The following is a 20,149-nucleotide window of genomic DNA, read 5'->3' as shown; positions in this document are numbered from 1 at the left end:
AGTTATAAATATTCGCTATTCAGTTGAATCCTGAAGAACCACTAAAAACAACTTTGCCTTAAAAATAAGACCAGAACTGAAAATTGCGAATTTTCTTATTACAAGTTTTCTGTGATTCTGTGATTCAATCATTATAAAATATTAGAATTTAATAGAAATAATAAATATACACATTTTTGCTTTTCTAAACATTTGATTTTGAGAAAGGTTCGCGGATTTTTTTGGGCCACTAAAAAAAATAAAAAATTCTAAAAATATTGAAAAACACCTTGCAGGCGAGTTGCACAAAAAATGTAAAATTTTGCACCAGGCCCCGCTATTCACACTGTTTTTTGACTCACCCTGTATTTTTTTATATGTAAGATACGGGAATAAACTTCTAAAGCCGTTATTTGAAGTGAACCTCTATTTAAAGAGAGACATGTGTGATTAAAAACAGCACCATTTAAACCTTTATCGGAGTATAACAAGGAGGAAGTTTTCGAAACAAATTTCAGAATTCTATAAATATCTTTCATGAATCAAATTAATTCACTTATTTAAAATAATCAAATTTTAGTTAGAAAAAATAGAATATCTGATTTATCTATGATCAGACAAAGGTTTTATGAGCACTATGGGGAGGAGGGAAATCAAGATTTAGTAAACAAAATTGATATTATTTAATAACAAAATTTAATTTTAATTTAATTTTTTCCTTTTATTTTATTCATTATTTTTCTATTTTATATGTATCTAATTATACAAAGATAGTTTTTATTTAAATTCAAATATATTCCTAAAAGGCCAAAACTGGCATATCATGAATCATTCAGTAAACTTAATAAAAATTATCAATTGAATGCAGAAGCCAAGTATCAAGCTTTAAATCGCCATATTTTTAAAGTTTGGGTCGTCTTTACAGTCTCATCCTTTGTGGGTAACCCTGTATACTGAACATTTCATCATTATCAAAAACCAGAAAACTATGTAGAACATATTCACAGTGAACAATGAAGTTCTCGGCTATATATACCACACTATTTATTCAGTGAGAAAAAATACGACTTTCTTCGTCAACAAATGATTAGACAAGGTTTTAAAGGGTACTGTTGAGAATTGGAAATGCTATCTCTTTAAATGGAAGGTCTACAGTGTCTTTATAAGAGTCAAATTTTATAGAAACTCCATATTTATCAAAGAATCCAACTCCAAGTTTGCTCATGGAAGAAACATTTCTCTTTTATCTCAGACCCAAGGCCGGCGATGAATCAGTTTTTGTTTTCATCAGGGGATCCCAATAAACATGGGAACTTTTGTATCGTCTTTTTTCCACGCGGCAATATTTCGTAAACACAATATTTTTTTATACACTCTTTGACCATTAAAAATGATCAGAGCTAAAAAACGATTTTTAAGTCGTCTTTTATTTCCTATGTTTTTTGGTTTACTCTGTAATCTGTATACAGTACACAGTAGAGTGTTGGGGGGGGGGGGGGTCAATATTTATGTTTTTGGTTTTTTGGGTTATTCAAGAATAAGTTGTTAAAGAGTGAGATTGGAAACCCTGTCAATTTGACGTCATTTCCAGTGTAATCTATTTTCAGCTAGAAGAATACGAATATCACCATCAGTGATGAATGGACAAAGGATGGAGTGTCACTTGAAGTTACTCCTACAGTCCTTTTAAGATACGTATATACATATTTATAAGTATACATATATAAGATACAAAGATAGTCCTTTAATAGTAGAAGATAATGCATTAGAGGAAAGTATCCGAATTGTGTACTTGTACATGCATGACGTCATTAGATGCAGTATTGGTTTTGATTTCAAACAATCAACATTTCACCTCTAGTTATCAAATAAATTGATCATTTTTATGTAAAAATTAACGACACGGATATCTACTTCGAAATTTGTTTATTTACTGCTATTATAAAGCTAAAATTGTGATTTTGTTACGCATCTCATTTGTATGAAAAATACCAAATATTTTAAAACAAAATTTGTTAGATGTCATTAAGTACAGTTTTTTAGTTTAAAGCAGAATTTGAGGCAGTGAAAGTGAACAAGGCCAAATAAAAACCTTGGTTTGAAAGGGCAAAAAATTTTAAACCTTATATTGCGATCTATTTTAAGAGAAAATTTATACACAAATGACATTAAAGTTATGCAAATTACGTAAAAAAACAAGTTTTTGGTTTTGCGTATAATTCCCAATGCCTACGCTTTATATTACCAAGCTCTTTGATAAATACAAATTAAGAATCTAATTGGCTAATTCTCCATGAATGTTTTCCAAGTTTTCCTTTGATGACAACTTTCATCCTTAATTTTATCAATCAAAACTTTCCCGTTTTTGTTTATTTAATATTTTTTTACATNTTCTTTAAGATCCATGTACAAAATTGATAGGAGGGGGGGGGGGGGGGGGTCCAAAAATCGCTCTCTAGGAAATTACCCAATTACCAAAATTACCCATTCAATGTTTATCTTATAGTTAACAACTAACAATAAGGAACATATTCTCATTTTTTGTCTGACTAATTCCTTCATCGTCTCCTCTGCTATAAATCCGCAAACCACAGACAATTTAACTTTTCCGACGAAAAAATTGGGATATTTCATTCATTCTTGAAATAAAGGTACAGTTTTAAACCGGATATTCTAACCTATTAATGGATTTAAAGTTTTCTTAAAGGGACTGTAAGCGTAATTTTAATCGATCCTCCATGTAAAATTACAATTCCCGATTCACAATGGTACCCTGATCAAGTATGAATTAGATATCAATGTTTTTTAATATTGAAAACTCAGTATTTTTAATTGTAGTTTCTCAACAAAAGTGAAAACCAAAGATATACAAGAATGATCGCTAATAATGCAGGCTGTAAAGCTGAAAATTGTACATCATGAACTCTTCATTTGGAAAGGGCGGCAAAAAGACCGGTCTGTTTAAAAAACCTAAAATGGCCCATAACTGTTTTGTTAACTAAAGCTACAGATCTAAAAAGTATATTTTGAAAAGCCCTCAAAAAATAGATGTAGAAACATGTGTCACAATTTGATGTCTGTTTAAAAAAATTAAATTTTTACCCTTTTTTGGCCTTTTTTTAAACCTTCCCTAGCGCTCAAACTATTAAAGATATCAGTCTAATTTTTTTTCAATGAGCTGGCCTTTTAAAATTTGTCTATGAATATACTTATTCTCCAAGGCCTTTTTCATTTTCAATTTCAACTCAAACCCTCCGGTATGGTGAAGACGACATAAGCGATCTATATTCTTATATATCTATGGGGAAAACATAATCAAAATTAAACACTTTTGAATCTTTGATTACAACACTATATTATTAAGTAGATACAGGTTTGCTGTTAATCTGGCATCGTCATCTATGCATGGAGGGTCACTTGAAATTACGCTTTTAGTCCCTTTAAGAAAAATCTGGAAAAAAAGTTAAAATGTTTAATCTATTCGACCTAAAAGTTAATCTCTATCTATCTATCACTCCATCTGTTTGTGTATTAGAAAAAGTCCATTAGAAAGTTGGAAAATGTCATTAGTCCCCATTCTTCTTGATTCTCCTAGATTCTTCCAGATTCTTCTATTTACTATAACTTACTATTACTTACTATTTTCAATCACAAATCCTAAGATTTAAACAGCTGACATTAAGCTAAAGTAAACTGCATTTAAGATAGAGATCTTGTATGTTTTCAATCAGAACTCTTCTAATTAAAGGTCTATTGAGAATATGCAACCCGAATATACTTTTTTTTTAGTATTGCGTAAAATCAAAACTGCTTGAGCTACGAGGTAGCAAAGTTTTCATGTGATGTCGGATAAATATAGTATCAGACAGAAAAAGCTCTAGTTCTGCAAAACAGTTGCAAAAAAAGCATTGGTAACACCAGCAACAAAAACAGCTTTACGGTAAATAAACAGACAGCTACGAAAAAAGCTAAACAGGAAATTAAACAGACAGCTACGGAAACAGATATATAGCTAGCCCATCACGTCAAACTAAAGTAAATTAAACACTTATATGTTTTCTATCATCTACTCCTCCTAATACAAAAAAAAAATGTTTTTTATTTCTAATATGTAACTGAATCACTATAGTTTCAATAGAAGTAAATATTTCCATATACCGATTTAAGGATTTACCTCTAATTGGATAATGAGAAAGATAGAAAGATAGATGTTACCACAATGCAATTTCTATTGGTTCAGAAAAGACACCAAACATATGACTGAGCTCTGAATGAATCAGGCGCTAATAGACTCGGCAAACAGGAGTGGGATACATTTCCTCTACCCATAAAATCAAATCAAAATTAGAGAAGCTACGAGGTCACAAAGTGGTGTTAGTAACGTCTCCTTCTGTCTCGCTTTTGAATCCATTTCTTGAATATTATTTTCCCTAATTCACTCTTTTCAAGGTCATGAACATTCTCTTTAAAGTGAGTGTTGTTATAATTTAAATCTAACGAGATGCATGCTCGATTCGCAATGGTACCCTTTCAACCTTTATCTGATTAAAAATGTGAAAGTTGTATTCTGTCTTATAGTTTCAAAAATACTTAATCATTAAAATGTTCTCCAGTTTTTCTGTAGCAAGAAATCTGCGAGTCTCTTTTATACAGAATCCGCTGTTAATATCCAATTATGTTTTTTTAATCATCATTTATAGCTATCACATCCATTCTTGCTCATGCAAAATAGGGTACTGTTGTGAATCGGACCCACCTCTTGATATAAAGTCTACAGTCTCTTAAATACGGTATTTTCAAAGAATGTTCGCTGTGACGTAGAAAAGATTAACAAAGTGCGTAGATAATATTTTCTCTGGAATTATAGAAGAATGCCTCTGTCAATGCAAACACTTCTGTCGTCTATAAAGAATATATATTTAGTGTTTACCTTCCCAACCTGCAGAACCTCTTTAAGTACAATCTAGTGGAAGAATGGACATGTTATCCTGGAATGCCAGGGTTGTTAATCCAACATGAAGTACCAACGAGCCCGCGATTTAAAAATCTCGGGAAAATACGGCTCGGGTCTAAACTGTCTTTGAGCCTTATTTACTACTTGAGCTTTCGGATTCAAGCTGCATCTTATTTTCCACAGAGTTGAGTACATAAAACCGGTTTAGTATTCTATTTGGCGGATTTTCATGGTAGGAATTGGCGCATTCCGGGTTTTAATGAGAACAAGACGCAATATTGAGCCTTATTCTACATTAAAACCAACCAAGGTCGGTTTTATTTTCATTGGGCCTAACTACTTAAGTCGAGCCGAAGATCTTGCAGCTTTCAATCACGTGACACAAGTTGTCGTCAGAGTTGGGTCGAAGATTGGGTCTTAAAATCGGGTTTAAGGAATTACGGCTCGAGCCAAAGTTTTTAAATCGCGGGCTCTGGTTCATTATACTATTTCCTTTATTCAAATTTTTCTGAACCCACCGCTTAACCCTATTCCTGCTGGGGGGGGGGGGGTCAATTTGACCCCCCCTGTAGTTTTTTTTACATAACTCAAAAAGTATTGGTCTGAGGCTGTTGAAATTTTCTGACTTTTCCTACATACCCAAAGCCCTCCCTTTAGGTCTAAAACCGGGCCTTAATACTAACTGCCTGAGTCCTCAGGCACACTGCCTGAATGACTGCTTTTTCCTGTAACAAACTAAATCTTTGTTTTGACCCACTTCCACTTGTCAGATTTTGATAAAATTTAGCTTTTTGGAAAGCCTTTGACATAAGGAAACGAATTGCACAAGTTTTGCGAAAAAAAATTGCACATTTTTTGCAAACAACCTGTCAAAGGAAATTTGCACATTTTTAGTTTTTCTTGATTAAAAAATCAGGTTATTTAAAATTTTGCAAACATTTTTGCATATTTGAAATGGCATGGTCAAGGGCTTTTCAAAAATGTATAATTTATCATTTTTTGGACAATTTTTTTTGCAAACATTTTTGATATATAACTGGATTTTGCGATAAAAAATTCAATTTTTTCAAATTTGCAAATTTTTTTGCAGATTCTAAAAGTAGAGCACAAGAGCTTTCCAATGATGTATCATTTGTCATATTTGGACATCAAACATGGGATTTAGAGGGGGGGTCAAATTGACCCCCCCCCCAGCATATCCTGGTTTTCAAGTACCCCAGCAGAGATAGGGTTAAAAATGTTCAACATTTTGGGATTTACAAAAAAAATCATTCATTTATTGTAAACAAAAGTATGCATTTCAATGATCTTGATTTTGTGACTTTTTGCCTGGTTTTCTTTTTGTATGTTTAAAGTGTCTTAAGCTAACAGTTTTCTGAATTTGCTTTTACATTCATGTATTCCCCTCAGGACATTTATCCTTTAAACTTTATTTTGCATGAATTCAAATAAAACATATATATAACATCAAAACCATTTTATCAAACAAATATTATCAAAGAAGAAAAAGCATTAAAGTTCAAAATGTTTCGTATATACACCAACATACTCATAACCAGTAAAAATCGGAAAGAATGTCGTCTTCATTTTGACATTTGATTAGAATGCCGCTTCTTTTTTGTAATTGTCAAACGAGGGTAGGAAGGCCAACCACTACAATTCCTAGTCTGAACCACATTTTTCTTATTTTCTCGTCCGAGCCACCTCAAAATCCTCTTACTTTCAAACATATTTTTCTAAGTGTCCGATCATTAAAGATAAGAATATTGTTTGAAAATCTGTCCACGCTAGGGAATAAATGAAATATTAAATTTTCTCTTACAAATTTTAAATTTGTGAAACAATGTATATGCTCCCAAAACAATGTTGTACAAATAAGTATCTGTCTAGAGTAGCCCTTTTCGTGAAGAATGCCGCAAATTATTATGAAATTCAATAAAAACAACTGTTTCTATTCTTACACTTTATTTTCGCCCACATTTCCATTATGATTTAAATACTGTTTGAATTCACAGGTTTGCGACGGATAAATTGTAGCAAATGATTTAAATAATTTAAATTTCTTTCTCCTTGGATATAGTCGTGAGACAGGTTGAAGTGATCTTAGTACAAGAACAAATATCTGCCTTATTTGTAAATATATCAGAAATCAATGATTTTTGTATATGGGTTGAAATGTTAATACTTTGATGTAGTTTTTGAATTATGAAAATTAGCCATTTTGGAGGCAGATCAGAGGTTTAAGTTTTAACCTAAATAAAGTTTGACATCATTCTCATGGATTTGAAGATTCCTACATTATAAAATCATTGCAAAACTTTAGTCTAACGTGGCCAGATTTTAAAGAAAATATTATCATCTTGAAGACACCAAAAAAAATTATTTTTGAAAGGACGAGGATTTCGAGGTGGCTCGGACGAGAAGATGAGGAGAATGTGGCTCGGACTAGAAATTGTTGTGGTTGGCCTTCCTCTCTTAGTCAAACTCATTACATAATTTGTGACCTATATTTCTAATTCAGTACTGTACTATGCCCATTAAAATGATATCTAGGATCGGTAATCAGCCTGCTTATAAACAGTCTCATCAATTTTTAATACAGTAAGGATCAACACCTTGGGCTTAGATTTTACCGCTCTAACTCAATCATGCTTTTCTTTAGCCCTTTACAATATATTTTAGTAATTTAAAGCACTTGTTGTTAGCTTTGGTATTTCAAGAATTACTTGACTAGATTTTTTTCAAATGTGAAACCTTTAAATCACAGCGCACTATAGACTTCTAAATTCGAGTCAGAAAGTAGACTTCAAGAAAATTTTCAACATTCCCTTTAACTTTGCTGTTCTCTCCTGTGGCTAAACTCTATTCAAATTTGTTCCTGTGAGACCTAAATTCAATATCATTCAATATATGGCGAAGTCGGTAAATTTTAAAACACATTTAAACTTAAATGGCAGAATCAATCTTTTCCCGCTCGACATTTATATTGGTCTCCTGCAAGCATGGAAAAAAAGATATTTTCTACAAGACGCCAATATAAACACAATGTATTGCTACTAAATAAACACTATTCTAGAAACCAGAAAACAAAGATATTCTATACAAGACGCCCATTTATTTAAATATTGTAATAACACTAAAATACCAGCCAGAAAACAAAGAGATTTTCTACAAGACGCCAAGACATCCATTGAAACAAACATAATACTAGGATCAAGGACAATTTACACAAGACGCCCATTGAAAGTAGTAGCGGAGCAACTGAGGAATGCCAGTTATGTTAGTCTTTAATCGGACGGGCATCTTTCTGAAATAGTCTTTGATCCATAAGAATAGGGCAGAATGCTGGAAGGTTTGATGTAAAATCCAGAATTCAATTTTCAAAGTAGAAGGAAGAATTTATTATTATGTATGTTTCCAACTAATCATTGATGACAACTGGTTTAGGGTATACATGTAATTTAAATATCCGATTCGCTGCGGTACCATTTAAACCATTGTTACAAATTTGTCCTTCCCCCCCCCTCATGTCCCCCTAGATGTCAATATATGACAAAAAATTAAAAAATTAAATTTTTCTTGAAAATTCATTTTTGTTATAGAACGATTTTTGCATATGGCAATATTCATTCATAGGTTTAGAATTTCTAACTTTCACCAAACAGGAATAAAAAACTTTTTTGCATAAGCTTTACATTTTGCATTCACATGAGCTCAAAACTTTTAACCTTTAAGGTTTTACCACAAAAGACTTCAATAGAATTTCAATTATACCGTTTTCTCATGCGGTAAAAGAAAATATGTATAATGGTTCTTTGGAAATATTTAACGAGTCTGAAAATGGAGAAAGCCAAGTTTAATGCCAAGAAATTTTACAAATACAATTCACACTACATAAAACTAATGGAGAAAGTCAAATTTATGTGACATTACTGGTATGTCTTTGTCGTAGCTTCTCTTGTTTTGATTTTATGAGAAATGCTGTTGAAAACCTTTGATATTTCAAATTATAATTTCTGTCAGATTAAATAATCTAAGTTTGAAAAATCATAGGTTTACAACTTTAAGCTGCAAAAATATAGGAATTCGAAAATTTAGAATTTTGACGAAAACGTAAAACCTTTCTTTTGTTACTTATAATAAATTCATTAATGTTTTTTCTTCACAAGAACTCTTCAAGATAATTGAAAACAACAATCTAAATAGAAGTTTACCTTAACTTGACCGCGTGAATTATTCAAAACTTAAATATATTTGATATCAAATTGTTCAATAGATATAAAATTTAAAAAGCATGGCATGTTAATAAGAAACTTATCACGCACCTATGACCCTTCAGTACAAGTAAATTCAACCTAAAGGCTGACCACGTCAACCTTGTTGAACCGGCTAGTCCTATTGAGTGTCTGCTTTATATACCCAATGTCCGGGCGATACAGTACAAACTGGGACTGGAAAGGTTGACCCGGCTCAGAAATTTAAATGAACTACGGCTGCCCGTGTTATACAATCTCTTTTCTTCTGAAGTTTTCTTCGTTCTTATAATTTAGTCTAAGGTAAACAAAATGTTTTTTACCATTTCAGTTATTTTTATTATTCTGTAATTTGAGAGCAATTCATAAAAGCTTAATTTCTATCGAATTTTTATTCTTATATTCTAGTTACCGCGATTAGTTTTATACTATTCGTTGATGAATAATGAGAACATGTACCAAGTGCGCTGCGCCGTTTTACTTAATGAATGTTCTGACGGGTTTCGTCTATTTTCGATAGATCGACCATACGATAGGATTTGTGTGAAACTGAGACAATATGTTTGTATGGCTCTACTTCTATCTAATATATCCTAATGGTATAGATATGCAAACAGATTGTTACTAGAAAGGGTTCTCTCATGAATGAATGTAGAATAGTGTAATCATTATTTTTATTACAAAATACATTTTTTAGGAATAACCACAGAACAGAGATTAGAATAGAAGGGAAATAAGAATATCCCTTCGTATGAATTTGTTCATTCCCATTCAACCTGAAAAGGAGTTCGAAGTGTATTATTCATGTGAATGCACAAATTATACGCAGTACATCTCAATAATATAGTATAATTCCTGTACATTTTTAAACCTTATGTCTAATTAAATGATACATGGTGGGGTTTGAACTGTTTATTAATAAAAACTTGTTACTGAATATATTGGAGCATTATCTAAAGTATGGAATTAATTGCTGCAAGGGGATTTGAGTAGCTGCTAAAAGCTGGTACAGATGAATACTAGAACACTGAGCCTCTCTGGTGCAGAACTGTTGGATGCTGCTGTAGGGGAGCTGCTAGAAACTGGTATAGATGAATCCTAGATCCTGGAGCTTTCTGGTTCAGTTATTCAATGTAGGTTCCGAAGTGAAAGATGCCTTAGATTTTAGAATATTAATAAAATCCCTTTTTTGGTGGTACAGAGTTGGTTTGAAACTCTGGAGCTGCTCAAGGGGTGGCTACAACTGCTTTTTAGCAATCTTTTAAGACGCATAAAAAATACACACACAGTGTTCACAGGATGTTCACAAAAAATACAAACATATAAATACATTTTAGCAACTTTATCATAAAAGCACAAATATCAATTTTTAAAGAGTCTTATGCATTATTTTGTGATTTTAACAAAAAAGAAGTTTTAGTTTATGTAAACACCCAGCAGAGTTCCCATATACAGAGATAATTGATTTCAACCATGTTCTGGCATTATTTGTTAAAAATACGTACTTTGAACTCCCTTACAACATATCAGTTACAATGTCTTCTTTTTATAAAGTTTGCTGAAATTAACTCGGGAATGTAAAGTAAAGCTTATTTTAAAATGAACTCGGGAATGCATAACAGGTTGTCAAAGAATTGATTTAGAGAACATTTAATAACTGTCAAGAAAACATTTTCCTGTAAAAAGATGTTTCAGGGCCCAAAAGGTTATGTAGCACAAATGTGCTATATAAGTACACCTGGAGTATGGAAACAGTACAACAAAATGGCGGTTTTGATCTGTTTTTGACTTAAATTCACTCACAGACAAAGCAATCAAGCGTTTTTTATGACAGTGTACAAAAACGGTTTTAAACAGCATTTGGAAAACTTTCTTGTAATATCTTAATTCCATATATTGTTCATTGTGAGTGGGACACCATGTATATCAATCTGAGTCCATGATGCAAGAATAAATTAATAATAAAATAATATTCATTGAAAAAATGATAAGTCCACAGGGTTTATACACAATCTGTCATTCAGCAGATTATTAAGCTTTTTTCATTCATGTAATTCATGCATTATTATCATTATTATTATTATTCCTCTTCTTCTTCTTCTTAATATTATTATTATTATTATTATTATTCCCCTTCTTCTTCTTCTTAATATTATTATTATTATTATTATCATCATCATTAGTATTATCATTTCTGTGAAACATTTGGTTTAAAGTTTTTTCCTCAAACAAAAAGGGCCTCGGAAGGAAGACATTTCACTGAGACCAAATTTTTTGGCATTCTCAATCATTTTTTCGTTTGCACCAAATTGCCCTTTAATCAATTTTAAAAATACTGCCCTTTAAACCTTTAGCTGGTCAATGATCGACGTTTTTTTATCTTTATTTCGACAACAACGTAATTAGAGTTAGAGGAAAGTGATTAGTTTCTCTAAAGGATTTGAGTTTCAATTTATATCTTTGAAACCTGATTGTGTAAACCTTTTTTAAAAACCTTAGATTATTTGTTGTAACAGAATACAAAGTTTGAACTATTTAATTTAACCCTATTCCTGCTGGGGGGGGGGGGTCAATTTGACCCCCCCTGTAGTTTTTTTTACATAACTCAAAAAGTATTGGTCTGAGGCTGTTGAAATTTTCTGACTTTTCCTACATACCCAAAGCCCTCCCTTTAGGNCCCTTTAGATGAACATCTTTTTGAGGTATGTTCTTAAACATCAAAAGTGTTTAGACTTTTAAGAGACTTGACAAGAATATGAGATATATATCCTATTTTTAAAATTGCATGGAAGTTTCCTATTATTACATTATGCAAAAAAATTTCTCTCACCAAAACTATTTTTCAAAACGATTTGAAATCGTTTTTTGTTTTTTTGCAAAGATATAGTGATTTGAGTGTGTGGCAAAGACTCAATTCCTTTGACTTGTGACTCAAGTCAATGCATTCATTTTTAAGAGGGTGTCCGTTCAAATTTTAGTAAGGGGTTTCAAGTTGCCTTTTGCGAAAGTGCTTGGTAGTTTTGAAGAAATAATAAATTAAGTTTTGTTTCCGACCAATACACGGAGTGCACATTCATTCTACAGGAAAGGGACTATACACGTAATTTCAAGCAACCATTTATTTACTAAGTAAACGGTCCGATTCACAACGGTACCTTTGAAAGCGTTTTCCATTGAATTATGAATGAGATATTCATGTTTTTTGTCTTTAAAAACTGATTATTATCAACTGTGGTTTCTTTACTAAAACTTAGAAACGATGCAGAAATGAACAAGTTAGAAAAGTAAAATTATTGATCAGATTAAGGTTTTATAGATATTATTGTGAATCAGTCATGCCCCAATTGTTCAGATTGCGACGACAGGGATACTGATAAAGTTCAAAAATCCTGAACATTTTAGTAAATTTGATTTAAAATTTGATTTGTTTGGATTCCCAGTGGAAGTGTGTTGTTGAGAGATGAAAAATTTCCATTCAACATTTGAAGAGAACATTTGAAATTTTATTATTTTTCAAATTGTGCCAATAATTCATCCGATAAAGATTGAAATAGGTTATTGCACAAATGGGATAGGTTTAAAGTGCAAAATAAATGGATATATTACTTAAATATTTTCTACAATTATAATAGATTTTTATTAAAATAAAAGTATTTAAAGGAACTGTGACGTAACCGACCCACAACGTACATTACGTACATCATGGAAGAATTATTATTTCAAGCAACAATTTGATTCCTCCAAATAAAAGAGACAATGTAGGAATTTATCAGAATTTTGACAAGATCTTTACAAATATAGAAAAAGACGAAATATTTCTTGTTATTACTCAAATAATGGGTTAAAGGGTTTCATTATAAATGGGTTAATACACTATACATAAATATATAAATATATACGAGCTGTCCCGTTAACACGCCATTTTTGAGGTAAGAAAAGAAAATTTAAAAAAAAAAGATATATAGTTTATATTTCTTACATTACATACAATTTGTTTGTCTTAAAACTTGTATCTTGCTGTTTCCTAATAACTTAAATCCATGAACCATCTTAATCTTTCTATAAAAAGATGGCGATAAATATTAGTTATTTTCAATAATTGAAAAAAAAACAGTTTAAACCAAAATCGAAAATCCGCAAGGTCACAGTCGCAAAAATCGCCATTTTTTACAGTGAATCTCAGATATATGAATACATTGACTGTCATAAGTTTTTTGATAATTCTAGAGAAACTTCTTTTATCTTTAATTCAAGGTAAATTAATAGCACTGAAATATGAATGCAATTGATATATGAATATTAAACTCATTTTTCCGCGGCATTTGATCTTAAATATGTAATACGACATTATAAAAAACTCTTGCTATGTATTCATATATCTGGGATTCACTGTAGTTAAAACTCAAATGAACTGCACGTAAAGTTTATCTAGTTAAAGTCAAGGTTATAATGCAAGGAAAGTTATTTCAGTGGTGTACGCATCTTTTGTACTACAGTGTGCTGTCTCTGGGCGGTAATGTAAACACAAGACGGATGTCGAAGCCTAACATAGGATCCATCTTTCATATAAAAAAATCAATGAAATATTCTGGTCATAGGAAACTATTATGTGAATTATCAAAATTATCAAAATTTAATGCTTTTAACCTTCTCGGATACTAACGAACACTGATGCATTTACTCTTGTTTACAAATTCTGCTCAGAGAGAACTGGTTTCAATATGTACGCAGAGTTTACGCAGCTGCAATTAACTTTCCTTGCATTATAACCTTGGTTAGAATCAACTATTGGTATCCCCCTCCATGCTCCAAACATATAAACGACCCCTTTAAATCCACGAATTGAGAAATACAATTTGTGTTCAAGTTGTGAAATATTTTGAGGTATTGTTATATAAACTAGAGTCTACTGTAACCTGTAATGTAAAGTAATCTAAATAAATGGGTTGGATTTCAGCTGGAGATAGGTTAAATTATTCTTCTTCAAAGTTTACAACAAATACTTCTCCGGTTTCATATATTGTGTAAACTTAACGGCAATTATATAGTATTCAGTGTTATGGAAACGCCTCAACACGGAAATGGCTCAATGTCGTCTTCTCTCAAGTTTTGAAAAATAAATTTGAAATTACTTATAGCATAAATTTAGGTTAGCGTTGGTTGCGCCGCCGGCTACGGAAGGGGCCTTGCGCTATAAGGCAAGGACAGACTAGGGGGCCGAGCGCTGCCGCCGTGGTTATGAAAATCGTTGGAATATAGTCTTTTTTATTTTAAGTTAAGCAAAGACGACATTAAGTTAGTTTCATGAGGCACTTTTTTTAGGTGTTCCGTGGTGAGGCATTTCCGTGTTTAGCCGTTTTCATAGCATCGATCAGAGTGCTATCAACTCCGAAAAAGTATAAAACTGCCATTTTGTTGTTACCACACTGCAGGCGTTCTTTGCACATTGGTGGTCTATTTAAAACACTGTAAATCCTTTAAAAAAAGTTATTACGAGACAGAGCCTGTTCTAACCACGGCGCTTGGCCCCCTAGCCTGTCCTAGCCGCGGCACTTGGTCCAGAAAGTTTCTGAACCCAACCTAACCCTAAAATATATACTAATCTCTTTCTTCTTGTAATTAAACGCGGCAAGTGCACTTACCATATTGTTGCAATGTACTGAGTAGGAAATTTAGGAAGGTATCATTGAACGAAACTCCCGAGTTTCTTTTTTAAAAGTCTAAACATTTACCTAGTTTCAATTTAAGAAATCAGAAAACATAAAGAGAATCTAAAGAAACCACATGGAATAATATATCTTAACAAATGTATTGGTATCTACAAAACAGCCTGACCCCATTCATAAAAAACAGGTTTCAAATACCGGGATTCATTACGATTCTCTGTTTTAAGTTTCAGGCTCTGTGCATGAATTGTGAACATCTAGACAAGAAATGTAAACTTTGAACTTATTGTCAGGCTCCGGGACTGAACATTGTCATGCTTTGAATAAATATAAAAGTAAGTCCTGTAAACTAAAAAGTCATCTTTGAACAATCTTCCTGTTTAAAACAGGATTTTCAAAAAAATGTGAAGATTAATGAATTAAAGAATGATTATATATTCTCAATAACAAGATAGAAAAACTATAAAACCAATATTTGCCTAATCATTTGCAAAATTCCTTTTTCGATAATACTAGATTGTAAAAAAGTCTCGGGAGGGGGGGGGGGGGCCTTGTATTTGACAAAAGCATTCCAGTTTAGAAATAATCACCTTGAGTAATCAGTAGATTTTTGCAATTTGTTTTTCTAAATGCCGGTGTGGTCTCAACAAAAATATGAAATAACCTGTGTGCTTAGTTAGCTGTACTGTACATTTACAACTGTTTACTAACATTGATATACTATAGGTCAGGCCAAAATCTCTCGGTATAGTTAATGGCCTATACAATTAGGAAAGGATTAGCGTACATCATCACTCTATACACTATAACCTCGTTTGAAATAACCAACAAAGTTATAGTATATAGAGTGATGATGTACGCAAATTCAACGCTTAGTCGATGTGATCTGGTTTACTGGTTACAGTAAACCAGATCACATCGAATAAGCGTTGGTTCCACGTTATGATCATCGTATATTATCATGTTTAACCTATAATCGGCGTGGGATTGCACTATTTATAGCGTTGTTACAACGTCGCACTAGAAAACGTTGTATCCACATCGTTCTTAACGTTGTTATAACGTCGCACTAGAGAACGTTGTATCGACATCGTTCTTAACGTTGTTATAACGTAGCACTAGGTTTCCGACCTTTTAAATTTGCAACCTTGAAATAACCTAATATGACGTTGAATCGACATGTCAGCCACGTACATCACCTTTATTTGACTCAATTTCAACCATGTATCAACGTCAGGGCAACCTTAGTGCAACCATGAATCAACCTCTACTAAACTATTGATTAACCCTAAACAATTTTAACTGTCTATTTTTTTGGTACTTGCCGTGTCAAAATACAGAGATACAGATCAATATTTTCCGTTATTTAAAGTATTTGGACAGTGGAAGTACAGTGCATTTAAAGCCTAACTAAATCATTCACTTTGTGAATAATGATATATTTTGTTATCAATAAAAAGAAAATGATAAAAACATTCATGAAACTAACAAATAATGCTACTGAAAATATTAAAGATTAACTAAAGTAAGACCCATAAAACTGGAATATTAAGACAAAATTTTAGCAATCATAATAAAATGTTGGTTATAGTTTTTACTATCGCCTTTTACATCCTTTCAATTTCAATTTGTGCCCATTTCTAACACTTAGTATTAGAAATGGGCCAAGTGTTAGTTTTGGAACTAATGTCCCGTATACTCATTTGTTTAAATCTTTTACAGTACACATATATTGCTCAATGCACCAAAAAAAAGTTTAAATGAGCATGTATCAGGATCAAAAAACATGTATAAAAGTGTTTGAACTTTTGTCTTATCTGTGTAATTTGTCCGACAAATAAAAAAAGAAATTTGACAAATATAAAAATTACCGATTTCATACATTCATTAAATGATGTATATTCTACATATTTTTTATACTAACTTTTTCGAATTAAAGATTTTTTCTTAAAGGATTAAATAAAACAATTCACTACAGGGAACCAGATAAACCGTGGACTAGAAAGACGACATTAAAGAAATATTTAGGCGTATTTGATAATATTACAACACAAAAGATTTTACTTTCAGTTCAGTAGCCTAAAATTAACTTATCAAGTGAAATGATTTGTGCACACTGTACCATTGTTGTGTTCATTGAACTATTTAAAATCAAATCTTGAGTCTAAAATAACTAAAATCACCATCAAGATAAAGGGTAAACCACAAAGAATAAGAGTTAATTTTGACAAAAAAATGATAGCCATTCATTAAAATTCAAAATCAAAGCTGTGTTCTTTAAATTTCCAGGTTAATTTCCATCATAATCTACTTATATACATTTGTGTCTACATATAGTCAAATGCTTTTCGCAGGTCCTAATATTAAGTGATATTTTATAGTCATGTAAATACTATTTCATAAATTCATGACAAAAAATCATTTTAAAAATTGCTTAGCAATACAGATATTCTACTGAATAAAGTAAAATTGTAATATATCTGGTAACTGTTGAAGGGAATGAAAGCTTGATATTTGAGGTATCCCTCCATTTGTAGAGGAGCGTGTCCGATTGAAAACAGTAGCTTTTATACCTTTGACGGATCAAAATAAATCTGCAGAAAGCTTGTAACACTTGGCTTGGAAGCTTTAGTTTATATTCAAGAAATAATAATATTAATTTAAGAAGTCGCAGAAAATATTTATTAATATTTAAATTTTTAAAATCGCTTTGGACATTAAATATTTGGTATTTTTTATGTCTAACTCTACAAGTAATATTCGAGTGTCGTGAAAGATCAATTGAACTGTAAGATTTAAAAAATTCTAAATTTGACATTTGCTTATTTTAAAGTCTGTGAATGAAATATTGGTCATTCCTTTACCATATGCAGGGTCTACCGATAAACATTGAACATGAGCAACGATTTAGTTTATTGTGAAAGCTGTAATCAGTGGATTTCGTCTGCTAGAGTTTAGAATTTGTTGTACTCAGTAATAGAAGAAAATTCCTGTATAAAAACAAGATGAACTGGTTCATCTTTACTGTTCTTGGAGAGATTATGCATTTTACCGTTTTCATAAAATATACTAAATATACATAAATAACAAAAACGATTGCGAATTCGTCAATCAATTCCCATGTTTCTTGGAACACCCTGTACAATTCATCCCTAGTATCTGGATTCCGGAGAAGAAAACTAGTGATTAAGACAGGTTGGTCCACTCCAAGAACTGATGTGTTCTATGTGTGTGTATTTCATATTAGAAATGTCCCTTTTCCATTTAGTTCTGACCTTACACTGATGGTCCTCACTCTAGCTTCACAATACTGATACAAAATAAAGCCTATTCGCTGTTGATTGGTAATACATCAAATAGTGTCTATAGAGAGGGAACGTCCTTTTGCGCTCAGATTCTGACTGTAAAATCGGCTTTTTCTCCGGCCACAATTGTCTTTGAAAAGTAAAACTATTACCAATCAACAGCGAATAGACTATTTAGTTTACTCTGAAATTACCCAAATAAGTGAACGGTCCCTTTAACAACACATTACATAATAATTACGTCTTAAAGAGACTGTCTGGCTAGATATGGTAGTAGAGCTGTGAGCTGCGAGTTGAGTATTGTAGAGAATTTTTTTAGGATTTATTTGAGACCTATGAGACGTTTAAACGGTGGATATTTGTTCAGCAAAAGTGCAAATTCAATCTTAATAACCATCATATTGGAGGGATAATTTTAATAAATAATTATATAAAAATTATATCACAAATATTTTTTTTTAAATGGCCGAATCAAGATTTAAAACTCAAAACTTATGATTTAGTTGTGAGTGTGGTTTCTCTAATTCTTCCATTAGATAAACTTTCTTCTTCAAAGTTTTACCAAAGAGATACCTTTCAGGAGTAATGTTAAATCGTCTATACGTAACATTCACTCTACTAAACTTCTGACCTAGGCATGCATTATCCGACAGCTGTTTATTTTGTATTCTTTGACAAATTCTAGGCTGAGCGCAGCGGAGGGAACAGGCTAACTAGCAGCTGTAAAACCACGTGGGTGTAGGTCAGAAGTGCAGTATAGCGGATGCGAGTAGATCGAAAGATTCACCATTCTTTCATGTTTCAATTTATTCTTAGTGTCAAGGATTAGGAAAAGTAGAAAACACAAGAAGGTAATACAGGGTGTTCCACTAAACATGACATATAAGAAATAACTTAAGGAGACTGTTTACATTATTTCAAGTGACCGTTCATTTAAAAGTGACATGTCGGATTCCCAACAGCGCACTTTAAACCTCTAGCTGAATAAAAATTAGAAATAATATAACTGTCCATCAATATAATATATTTAGTGTTAACTAGAAAACAAGGGATAAGAGAGACGACATTACATCAACAAATAAGTTTATTTGATGATGTTCCACGAAGTTTAACTAGACACTTATTAGGTCACTAATTTGGTGAAATGCGTCTGTTTACACTGCACAATTGGACTATTTAAAGTTTCAACTTTATTCTAAAAGTCGTCTTCCTTTTTTAAATTTTTCTTGTTATATATATATATATATATATATTCTTTGCTAGTCTGTCTGCCTGTTTGTTTAAGTCCGATAAACGATCAATCGTGTTAAATTTTCTAGGAAAACTCACATGACCCCCTGGGAAAGGTTTAAGATTCTTAAAATTTCTTTAAAAATCGCCTGGAATAAATGTTGAATTTTCCAAAATGACTTAATTAAGAGAGAAAAATTCTTGAAAACTTTAGAAAAATCGCGGCTGTTAGATCAGTTTTTAATTCCGTGGTCAAGTAACATTTTTCATTTCCCGAAAATGTGGTTGTACGCAAATTGATCGTCTTTTGAGATGAAAATGCGCGAATTTTGTCCATATCTTCCCAGAGCGGCTGTTGAGGGAATCATAGGTCGGTCATGTTGATCAAAAGGAGGTAATCTATATATAAATTTGGCTTGTCTGTCTGTTTATCTGTTTGTTTGTATCCAATAAACGTCAAAACAGCTGAACCGATCGGGCCCAAATTTTTTTGGGACCTCATGTGGCCTCAGGTAAGGTTTATGAATGATCAAAATTTTAAAAATTTGTATTTAAAAGTTTTTTATTTTTGAAAAATTTTGAAAATGCGCAAAAAAATATTATAAAATCCGCAAAGTTTTAATGTTTTTGATTTATACTGTACAAAGAGAAGATGTTCAGAGATAAAGCCACAATTAAAAGTTGAAATAGAAGATGGGCGCGAAGCGCCCTAAAAGCCTAGTAATTTAAAATTCTTGAAGAATATTCTAAATTTCCAAATAT

The sequence above is a fragment of the Eurytemora carolleeae genome, unplaced genomic scaffold, assembly GCF_000591075.1.
Source record: "Eurytemora carolleeae unplaced genomic scaffold, Eaff_2.0 scaffold435, whole genome shotgun sequence".
Taxonomy (NCBI): Eukaryota; Metazoa; Arthropoda; class Copepoda; order Calanoida; family Temoridae; genus Eurytemora; species Eurytemora carolleeae.
Note: the sequence above shows the minus strand (reverse complement) of the source record.